This window comes from Tiliqua scincoides, chromosome 2 (assembly GCF_035046505.1).
Source record: "Tiliqua scincoides isolate rTilSci1 chromosome 2, rTilSci1.hap2, whole genome shotgun sequence".
NCBI classification, from domain to species: domain Eukaryota; kingdom Metazoa; phylum Chordata; class Lepidosauria; order Squamata; family Scincidae; genus Tiliqua; species Tiliqua scincoides.
The window spans coordinates 267476545-267488106 of record NC_089822.1 but is presented as its reverse complement, the minus strand read 5'-3'; the positions used below and the strand labels follow the sequence as shown (position 1 = coordinate 267488106).

The 11562-nt window shown below is 50.7% G+C and overlaps 1 pseudogene; it reads right to left on the bottom strand.

Moving 5' to 3' along the window:
* Nucleotides 1–1981: 1981 nt before the first annotated feature.
* The window catches only part of LOC136639161 (zinc finger protein 271-like), a 22265-nt pseudogene continuing 12684 nt past the window's right edge, over nucleotides 1982–11562 (bottom strand).

Sequence of the window (11562 nt, the reverse complement as noted above, 5' to 3'; positions counted from 1 at the left end):
AGGGGTACTTTTTAAAACCTTACACTAGCTAGCAGCCCTCTTCTCAAGCAAAGAGAAGGGCAGTGTCTGGGGCCCTGGCCTCCTCGCCCTGCTGCTGAACTCACCTAGATGCTAAACTCATGCTGCCTTACCTGGCACTTAGTTCCCAGAGGCACTGGGTGTCCCAGAGGCCACGCACGTTCCTTCAGAGAGGCTCATGAGATGGCAGGTCCTAGCTTTATATCCCTAGCTAGCTCCTCCTCCCTCCCTCCTTGCTGATTGAAAGGGGGGCTGGTCTTCCCAGGTGAGATTACAAAAGCTCAGGAAGACAAAAGGCTGCTGATAAGCTTAATCCACTCTGCAGGCCCCTGAATGTGGTGCCTGGACTAGCCTAATGGGGCTCTTATCACCTCCTACAGGTCAATGACTATGCTAGATTGCCTGGGTGGTTGGGAACTGGCCCTTCCTTGGTTCTTACCCTCCTACTTCAGTTCTCTTAGGATGGACTGTTTTTTAACCTCAAGCTAGCTTTTATTTGAGTTTGTTTGTTTGTATATTTATTGCTTGTGCTGCATGTGGCTTGCGCTGCATCCAAGGCAGGCTTGCAACCAGCAGCAGCACAGCCAGAGACAAGGGGAAACTCTTCCCCTTACCTCTGGGTTAGGGCTGCTGGCCCCAATGGGTCTCCTCAGAGGTAGCATAAGTCTGAGGAGAGTGGAGTGGCTTGAAGCCGCTCTGTTCTCCACGGGGACGGGGGTTGGGATGTAGCACAACTGTTGGATCCCAGCCCTGCCTCCGGCTCCCTGTGCTCCTGCACACCCGCCCCAGGGCCACCCATCATCCACCCTCTCCGTGCCCAGGAACGCCTCTCTCCCTCCTCCTCCCTGCCCCCCATGCCTACCTTTGCAAGGAAGCTGCAGAGGAGATGCTGGCGCAAGGAAGCTGGCGCACATAAGGAGAGGTTGCCTGATTTTGAATTTGAGATGGTTGAACACCAGTGGCATCCTCTACCGCCAGCACCTCCACTTGTGCCTGGGCACCTTCTTCCCTTGGAGGTAATTTTTCTTGCATTTCTTGAGCCAGCGTTATTCTCTGCAGTTCTTCAGCTCAACTCCTGTGAATACTTCGTTCCTTTCTCTAAATCTTTGCTGATCTGCTAATCTTTGTTTTGATATATCTGTATCTGGATGTTTCTCTTTCCAAATGTGGTACATTCTTTTCCAATAACTACAGTCTCAAATCCTGATTGCTCAACTGAAGATCTGGAGTCTTGTAGCCCACTTATCACCAGGTGGCCAGGAACGTCAGCACCTGGTGTAGTCCTTGTTGACCTGGTGACGACTGAGCCAGTATAGGCTTTGTATTTATTTTTCGCATTGTACTAGGAATGAGTTTGGGACACATTTAGTCTGACTTCACAAGGAAACTTCAGTTATGCAACAGGCCAAGTGCGTTGATGCAAAATTTAAATGTTCAAACTAATCCATTTCCACATTCCTTACCAGAAAGGGCAAGTGGGGGGTTGGGCAGATTCGCAGACGCCAGTCAGTGCTCAGGAACCATGATTGCCATTATGCTTGAGGGGTGAGGAGTAATTATAATACAAACTATAATTCTATAATTATAATACCTTCATCCCAATTAATTCCAGGGAGAGAAATGGACGTTCTACTGAGGCTGGATTTCTCCCCTCCCATTACATCACTCTCTAAAAAGTGATGGAATCGGGAGTGACAGCCAACATGCCCAGTGAGTCTACAAAAAGTTTGGGAAGCACAGCTCTAAGCATTTACACGGTTTATCCCCTGTGAGGTTCTTTGATGTGGTCAGGGTGTTGCTTGCACTGAAGATTTTCCACTTTAAGCATCTCCATCGCTTTCTTTCTGCACAGAGTCGTAGATGAAAAGTTTTATTATGATTATTATTACCCAGAAAATTTATATACCACTTTTCAGCAAGAGCATTTGACAAAGCAGTCTGAATAGCAAAATAAATGGTTCATTATTCTAAAAGGGCTTACAATGTTCAAAAAAAAGATACAGAAGAGACACCAGCAACAACCACTGGAAAAGGCAACATGTTGGGGTGAAAAGAGACAGTTGCTCTCCCGCTGCTAAATATCAGAGGACATCACTTTAAAAGCTATCTGTCTGTGCAGTTCACAGCATTTCACTTTGTGAAAAGTCTGTCATGTGTTCACATGAAATATTCACTGAAGACACAAGGATTGACATGGTCTCTCTCGGTCTGTATTCATGAGGCATTGGGGCTGATGAAACCATTTCTATTGATTCTCCCGTGTGGGTTCTTTGATGCAAACTCAGGGTTGAGTTCACAATGAAGCTCTTGCTACACTCCAAGCATTTATGTGGTTTCTCCCCTGTGTGGGTTCTTTGATGCAAACTCAGGGTTGAGTTCACAATGAAGCTCTTTCCACACTCCAAGCATTTATATGGTTTCTCCCCTGTGTGTGTTCTTTGATGCAAACTCAGGGTTGAGTTCACAATGAAGCTCTTTCCACACTCCAAGCATTTATATGGTTTCTCCCCTGTGTGGGTTCTTAGATGCAAAGTCAGGTTTGCGCTCCCACTGAAGCTCTTTCCACACTCCAGGCATTCAAATGGTTTCTCCCCAGTGTGGGTTCTTTGATGTTCTCTAAGTTTTGATTTACAGCTAAAGGTCTTTCCACATTGAGGGCATATTTCCTTCCTCTTTCCAGTTCCTTTTCTGGGATTAAATGGGATGAAATCGCCACCCTGAGAAGCATCAGATTTATTCCTCCTTTTCACTGCCTGGTTTCCCTCCTGCTTCTTTGATCTCTCTTGATGTGAAGCTTTCTCCTGGGTGTAGCTCTTCTTATGGGAAGCAAGATGTGTGCCTGAACTGAAGCTCTTTCTCCTCTCAGGACACTGAAATGATTCCTCTCCTGGGTGAGTTTTGCTGTGTTTATTAATGCTGGATTTACAACTGGTTGTTTCCTCATGCAAAGGACCCATCTCACTTCTCTTTACTTTGGAATGTTCCTCTTCGATCGGGATTTTATGGAAATAAACAGCAAGTTTTCTCCTCCAGGCAGGTGCTGGGCTTTCCGCTTGCCTCCATGATCTGTCCTGGCCTCCTAGAGTCACTTCCTCCACATCAAGCATGGTTTCTGGGGACACTCCACATGGCTCCCTCTGATCTCCGCTGTCTTCTCTCTTGTTTCCTAAAGCAGAGACAGAATCCTGATTAACACTGCAACAGGGAAATGGAGCCTCTGAAGCGCACTCCTAGGCATGTACCGTATTTTTCGCTCCATAAGACGCACCTGACCATAAGACGCACCTAGTTTTTAGAGGAGGAAAACAGGAAAAAAATATTCTGAACCAAATAGTGTAATAAAATATTTAATAAACTATAACAGAATAACATTTGAACCATGTAAAGTGAACAGCAGTCAACAGTGGCATTAAGAACCATTATCACTGTCATTAACAAATGGAGAGACTTAAAGGTTTGAGTACTCTAGTTTTCTGGAAACCCCAAGAACTCATCATCGCTAGAGTCAGAATTTATGAAGCTCACAAAAAGCAGGTGCACTCAAATAGGGGATCACATTATCTTTCTGCTACAATGATGTTCTGCCAAATTCCAATCCACTGGGCCTCGTGCCCGCTTAAGGCTGATCAGTCCCCCTTGTGCAACTCACCAGTGCAGCAAGCAAAAGTGAGTCCAGTTCTAGTCCACAGATGCCAAGTAAATCAGTCCCATCAATTAGAGTTGCCAAATCAGAGTCCAGAGCCAATAAGCCAAATTACAGTCCAAGGTCAGGTTCCAGGTAGGTTAGTCAAATCCATCAGGGTATCCAAGTCCAGTCACAATCCACAGTCAGATTCCAAATTCAATAAACCCAGTCAGTCAGTCTCCTCTCCTACCTCCAACCTGCACTCCTTCAAAACCCACAAACCCTTTCTGCCTCAGGTACTCCTTATATCCCTGAGGGCCCTATTGCCTTCCAGTGGCTGCAGCTGTGCAGCACACTCTGCTGGATGCCCAGGCCTTACCCTTAAAGGGGCCACTGCTGACACCACATCTACCTCCTTGCCAGTTCTTCCATGATTCCAATACAAATGAACAAGTGGAAAGTCCAACCACAACTTGAATTCTCAAGACACAACAAACCTCTGGATTTATGGTGATTTACCTGGGGCTTGTGCAATAAGCAAACACTGGCATTCTGACCAAGGAGACAGTTTTTTCTTTGTGATGGGGGGGGGGTACATTCAGATGCTGGATGAGGTGAGTGAAAGCGCCCCTCCCCTGCTGTGTGAGTGTGTGTGGGGGGGCAGAGCATCTGTGTGTGTAAGAGACCGGGGCAGCTTGTGTGTGTGAGAGAGGGGGGAGTGTTGCAGAGAGGCTGTGATGCTCCAGGCTTGGGGGGGAGAGAAAGGCTTTCCTGGGAGTAAGCCCCCCTGACTCTAATGGGACTTACTTCAGAGTAGGCATGCACAGGATTGGGCAGCGAGACTGGCACTCCACCCACGCTTTCCTGGGAGTGAGCCCCACTGATTCTGAGACTTACTTCAGAGTAGACATACAGGCTTGGGCTCCCTCCAGCCAGCTCAGCCTCTGCAGGAGCCCCCCAGCTCAGCCTCTGACTGCAGAGCAGAGCGGGCAGGGGGCGGGGCCAGGGCCGGGGAGGAGATGTTTTTTTTGTTGTTTTTTTTTTGCAGTATTTGCTCCATAAGACGCACACACTTTCCCCCCACTTTTTGGGGCAGAAAAAGTGCGTCTTATGGAGTGAAAAATACGGTATACTCTGAAGCAGCTGTTCTCAAACTGTGGGTCCATGGCCCACCCATTGGTCATGACCCAATTTTGGGTGGTTTTGGGAGAAAGGTCCATCATGGGTTACAAGCCACAATACTAGTAGGCTATATCTGAATGCCAGGTGCCAGGGAGGGCACCAGGATGCAGGTCTCTTGCTGTCCTATGGGTTCCCAGAGGCTTCTGGGCCACTGTGAGATACAGGAAGCTGGACTGGATGGGCCTGTGGCCTGATCCAGTGGGGCTCTCCTTATGTTCTCATGGTCACATAACCAGTTTCTGTGGCACATCCTGACAGTGAGAAACAGGAAGAAGAGCAGCTCAGTGCCTTTCCTGCTCACTCACCAAGGGGAAAAGGGCATCCTTACCTGGAGAGGCAATAATCCCACAGTCCTCCTCCATGACTGCCCAGTGTGGAGGCTGCAGGTCTGGACCCAGCAGAGCCCCCTCCTCCTCCGCGAAGCGCACAGCCACCTCCCCCAAGGACACTGGACCCTAGAGGGAGAAAACAGTCTCTCCTCACAAATAATGTCCCAGCTTCCAACAGAAGATATGCCTGCTCTGCTGCCATCAGTCCAAAGAGAGACATTCGGGTGGAGCCACTGGATATTTCCCTGAGCGTATTTGGGAAAGCAGAGCAGCTGGTTGCTGTAACATGTTGGCCAAATTAGTCCAGCTAGTTGCCTGCATCCCTCTAGCCATCCCTTTTCTTTCTTTCTTTAACAGAACAGAAGCCACCCCATACAAAGCACCGAGTGCTGAAAGGGAACATCAGTCCTCCCCCAGGCAGCTGGAATGGCAACTCCAGAGCAGCCCCGTCTCTGCGGCCAGAGTTCGAACATGCACACGTTTGCTCCATCTTGGGACAGCAGGACCCATCTGGACCCCCTTCCTGGCCCTTTGCCTCCCCGGGGCCTCCTCCCTCAGCTGCCACCAGCTCAGCCTAGTTCTCCTTCCACAGCCTCCTCTTGTTTGTGGAGTTGTTTCTTCTTGCAGGATCTGTCCTTCCAAGTGTCTGAGTTTTGCAGCTGTTGACTTGCTCTGTGCAGAGCTGCTCACCACTGCAGGTCTCCCTGGGAGCAGAGGGCAGCCTGCACTCTCTGAGCTGAGGAACCTGCTGTGCTCAGACCCCTGAAGACCCCTCCTGTCTTCAGCCACCTTCTCCTGCCCATGGGCAAGCAGAAGCCTCTGCAAGGTCCCTCTGGCACCAGTCTAGAAGTCACAACTGGGAAGGAAGGTTGCAAAGCCAACAGCCAGGAGAGGCAGCTCAGCTGGGCCATGGGGCTCACAGGGGAGAGGGCTTGCGAGGCCTGCAAGAAGGAAGAGGCACCCAAGCAGTTGCTGGCACGTTCTCTCCACTTCTAGATCTGCCCTTTACCTTAACTGGCTGTGCAGTTGCTGATCCTGCTTCATGCAAAAGAGGAGACTGTGCCCCAGTGCTGACTCACCACCTGTGAGGGAGACAAACATGATGATGGGTAGAGTGGCGTAGCTAGAGGGGGTGCAAAGCCCCAAGTTTGGCAAGGAACCTCACTGCAGCATAAGAACAGCCCCACTGAATCAGGCCATAGGCCCATCTAGTCCACCTTCCTGTATCTCACAGCGGCCCACCAAATGCCCCAGGGAGCACACCAGATAATTCATCCTTCCCATTCATAATTTTGGATGTCCATCATGTCCCCCGTTCCTTCCCCTCCCCTTTGGAGCCATTCCGGGCGGAGGGAGCAAAAAGGCTTCTGGGAGTTTTCCAGGGAGGCCTTCTGAGCATATGCCCTATTTTGCTCCTCCACACAGCAAATGGCTCTGAAGGGTAGGTGAAGGGGCCATTTTCATGCTGCAGTGAGGCTTCCTGCAAAACTTAGTGCTTTGCACCCCTCTAGCTACGCCACTGGGGCTGAGGTGGGGGTGATGCCATTTCACTGCTGCATTGAAGTCATGTCCCAAACATCAACCTTTTGCTCATGGATCTAACAAACAGGGCCGCCTTAGGAGCTGCACGGACCAATTGTAAACACTTTTGCGGGGACCCCTCCCCTAATTTTTTTAGCTCTTAGCTTGATGGGAGCCAGACCAAGAGAAAAACTTCAGTTCCTTCTGTGCAGGTGTACCTTTGGTGGCACAGTGCACACCTGGCCTGCAGCACCCCGACTCTTGCCCGTTGCTGCCTCCCTCGTCCATCGCAGCCCACTCCGGAGTGAGGTGGAGGAGAGGAAGGCGCTGGGAGCTCCTGAGGTGTGTGCTGCTGCCTGCATGGCACCAGCTGGAAGCAGTGGTGGGCAGGAGCTGCTTCTGAAGTGACCCAATTTCAGGCTAAGTGATGCACCGGAAGGGCAATGGGGGGCCCCCACCATGTGTGGGGCCCAACTGAGCAAAATGGCCCCAGTTGCCTAAAAGCTGGCCCTGCTAACAAATGTCTTTGTTTCTTGCACACTTGTGAAGGGTCATTTGCAGCCTGGGGTTCCCCTTCTGGGTGGGTCTGGACTGGGAGGGGGTCTTGAAGTGTCTCCCCCACACAGGGCCTAGGAGAGGGGGATAAAGGGGTAATTTGTACCTGGGCCCAGGGTCAGAAAAGGAGCCCAAGAGACAAAGGAGGGGCCCAGAAACATCCAGGAATCTGACATTTTCTGATCTCACCCAGACTGGGATGCCAGGGGCATTACGGTGGGCACATGGCGGTGACTATTGCCACAAGCCATATGGGCCAGGCCCAGGAATGCATCCATTCCTCAACATTGTCACATCTGGGAGGAAACTGACCTGCTGCTGCAGCTCTTTGGCTTGTGGATCCAAACCAAGAACGAGCACAGAGGAGCTCAGGGACACAGCTGGGGGCTGCAGAGGTCTGTTCTGGGGCACACAGGACGCTCTCCATCCCAGTGGAAGCCTCCACAGGACGCTCCTCGTCTCCCTCCTGCAGTGATCTTCTACATGGGAAAGATGGGAGAGAGGCTTAGGAGTGGGTCTGGTTCTCCCTGTCCAGCTGCAGGCAGGTGGACCTGAGCTCCGCGCTGGGAAGGCGGGAGACCTGGACTGTTCTGGCTGTGGCCGCTTTCCCCCTGCCTGCTGCCCCCACTCTGCCCACCCCCATGGCCACCCCACTCTGGTTCCCCCTCCCTCTTTGGGAAGGGACCCAAAAGAAGCTTTGTCCCTCCCCCCATCCTCCCCCCCTGTCTTTCCCATTCATCCCATGTGGCCCCTTCCCACTTCGCTGTTCCCTGCCCAGATGGACGCCTCCCAGGGAAGAAGCCCCCCCCCCGGAGCAGGTCCGAAGGCAGCAGCAGGTGGGGGGGGCAGCTGCAGTTGGCCCTCTCAGCCCCCTCCCCGGCAGGCCTTTGAGCCTGGCCCCCCCAAAAACAGCACTCCCCCCTCCCGTCCCGATCCTTCCCACCCAGCGCAGCCCCGGACGCCCTTCAGCCCCACCGGGCTGCAGACTCGCCAGAGGGTCTGAGACCCGCACTAGTGGGGAGGAGGGAAAGGGAGGGCGGAGCAGGGAGGGCTTCCCCACTCGCTTCACCTCCCATTCGCGCCTCTAGCAGTGCGGAGTCGCTCCTGTTAACCCTTGCAGTGCCGGGCAGCCAGGAGGATGGACTCTTGCAGTGGCGTAGTTGGGGGGGTGAAGCACCAAGTCTTGCAGGGAGCCTCAGCGCGGCGCGCAAGCGGCCCCTGCCCTTCGGAGCCATTCCAGGCGGGGGCGAAACGGAGGCTCCCTGCAAGACTCAGAGCTTTGCCCCCCTCCAGCTACGCCACCGGGCTGCAGTCTCATCCTGGGGGCGTGAGCAAAGCCCGCTGGCCGGACCCCCTCCCCCTCAGCCTGATGGGTGCAGAGGCAGCCCAGGCTGGGCTCTCTTGGGAGGGGCGCTGCGAGGGCAGATTCCTGAAGGACAAATGGGGGGTGAAGGGGAAAAGGGGGAAGTGGTGGAGATGGGAGGGGAGCCCAGATGTGAGGATCCCCCTGCACCCTTAACCTGCAGAGGAGGAGTTGCTCTTGGACAGTTTGAGTGATCTAGTGGGGCTGCCACTGACTCTTATTTTTAACCCATTTCTGCCCAGCCCGCAGGTGCACACACTGGATCCCTGTTGCGCATACGCAACGTTGGCAGAAATGGCTCCAGCCATTGTCTCCCTTATACTTGCCCTGTCACCAGCAGCCTTGCCCCGGGTTCACACAGAGAGGTGGAATCTGAACCATGAGGAGGAGAAGTGGGGATGTTTGCAGCTGACTTCCAGCATCAGGCCCAGAGCCAGGATTCTAGAAGTGGGGGCGACTATTTTTTCAAGGGGGGCAATGATGTCAGGTATCTCTACTGGTGGGCAAGATAAAAGGGTAAGTCTGGAGAAACATCAAAGACCCGTAAACCCCCCCCCCCAATTTCATGAAGAGAAATAATGTGGGTTTTGTTTTTTTTTGAAAGATGCATTCATTATCTGTAAAGCAATGTCACAATAATTGGCATCGAATAAATGCATCTCTGCATGCATGTAAAATGTATTGCCTACATAGAAATAACATGCAACAAATCCTTTCATTTACACACCAGTGCAATATACAGGCTGGCAACCCTGCAAAAGTAAAACGTATCACTGTGATGCAGGTAGTATTTACTTGTATTGAAAGTGCCTATTTAACACCTATTTAATAAATAATAATAATAATAATAAAACTTTATTTGTATCCCGCCCTTCTCCCTAAAAGGGACCCACACCTATAAAAGGGACCACACCTATACCCACACCTAAAATTTAACACCTATATAGCACCTTTCTAGCATCTATCTAACACCTATATAACACCTATCTAGCACCTACGCAACCTAACACCTATATAATGCCTATATAGCACCTACCTAGCACCTAGCACCTATATAATGCCTATCTAACACCTATACAGTGCCTATTTAACACCTATATAGCACCTCTCTAGCACCTATCTATCACCTAATGCCTATATAGCACCTATCTAGCACCTATATAACATTTGTCGATGACACATTGCTGATGCATTGATACATATTAAAATAAAATTTATTTACATAAAAGCAAGAGGAAAAATATGCTAGTCAAATATAGTAATGTAATTGAAACACTGGTTTTTGTTTTTTTTACAGTATTCATTACTTTTAAAAAGCAAAGTACAGAAGATTTGAATTTATTGAATCTACCTGGTTGAGCTGAATTCTCCCAGCTTTCTGAGAGTAGAATCTCCTTAGAACCAGGGGTGGATCCAGTGTCTGTATTTGGGAGGGGGCCATGAGCACTACCTCCAGAGCTCAGGTCAACCAGGCAGGTAGACCTGGGCTGCTGCTTGAGCTTATCACCTCTGTGGCCATTTGCTGGGTGAGTAGACCTGGGCTCCCATCTGGACTCAGTGCCTGGGTTTACCTGCTGTGTAGACCTGGGCTCCTGCTTGAGCTTATTGCTTCTGTGAACATTTACTGGGCAGGCAGACCTGGGTGTGGGCTCCCACCTGGACTTGGAGGCCTGCTTAGGTAGACCTGGACTCCTGATTGAGCTTATAGCCTACATAAGAACATAAGAAGAGCCCTGCTGAATCAGGCCACAGGCCCATCTAGTCCAGCTTCCTGTAGCTCACAGTGGCCCACCAGATGCTTCAGGGAGCACAAAAGACAGCAAGACACAACCTGCATCCTGGTGTTCTCTCCTGCATCTGCAATTGAGGTAGCCTAAAATCAGGAGCTTGCACATACCTATCATGACTTGTAACCTGTGATGGACTTTCCTCCAGAAATTTGTCCAACCCCTTCTTAAATGCATCTAAGCAAGTTGCCATCACCACTTCCTATGGCAAGGAGTTCCACAAACTAATTACATGGGATCACCTTGGATGCCAGTGATAGAGAGATTTCTGGGACTTGGTCTCTGGGTCAAATTGCTAAGCAGACATACTTCTTTATAAGCATATAGAAAAATTTATTTACATGCTATTTACAGATTAAGAATAGATTTGGATGGATACAGGTTCTAAGTTACCCCATGGTGGATCTTTGATTTCTCCCCGAACCACACTCAAAACTCCAGTACTTGTACTCTATGGACAACAAGTGACCCATGTGATATACATGTCATTTCCCTCTCCTTATTTAGCATACTGGTGCATGGTTCTAGCCCTAACTGGGAGCCATGTATGGAAGTTCTGGCCTGCAACTTTGATTTCACAACACCTTGGAATGTTCTTTTTGCGAATGCTATGACACACATGTTTTTCTCTGCAGGTCATCTTGACATTTTCTACCTTGTTTTTAACAGAAAACACGAGTCATGTTTTTTTCTAATGTTCCTCCTTTGAGAGAAGTTAGGTTAACCTCTAAAATCTCTAACACCAGGCCACTGTCTACTCTACATGACCAAAAGAGTGTCCTCGGTGGCAAGAGTCAGTGGAATCTGGATGGGGCCTGATTGCATAGAGATTTCTACAAACTTTGGAGACACCTTAGGGGGGGGCTCCTTTTCCCACCCTGGCGGAACAGGCTGACCTGCTGCCAGATTTTTCCACGGACTGGACTCTTGTTTCAGTCCTGGGTGGAACATTCGGATGAACATCTGAACTCACCTTTCCAAGCAAAAGCTCCCTCCTTTCTAACGAGGGGCTGTCTCCGAAGGGGGGGGGGAGGATTCCGGGGCTGCCTTGGAGGGGGGCTCTGATGCTGTTCTTCAGGGAGTGGTGGGGGCTCTGCTGAAGGCTGATCTGCCCTGGGTGGGAGGAGGGAGGCCTCCCTTTGCTCCCCCCGCCCGGAGTGGCTCCAGAGGGGCGGGTGCCAG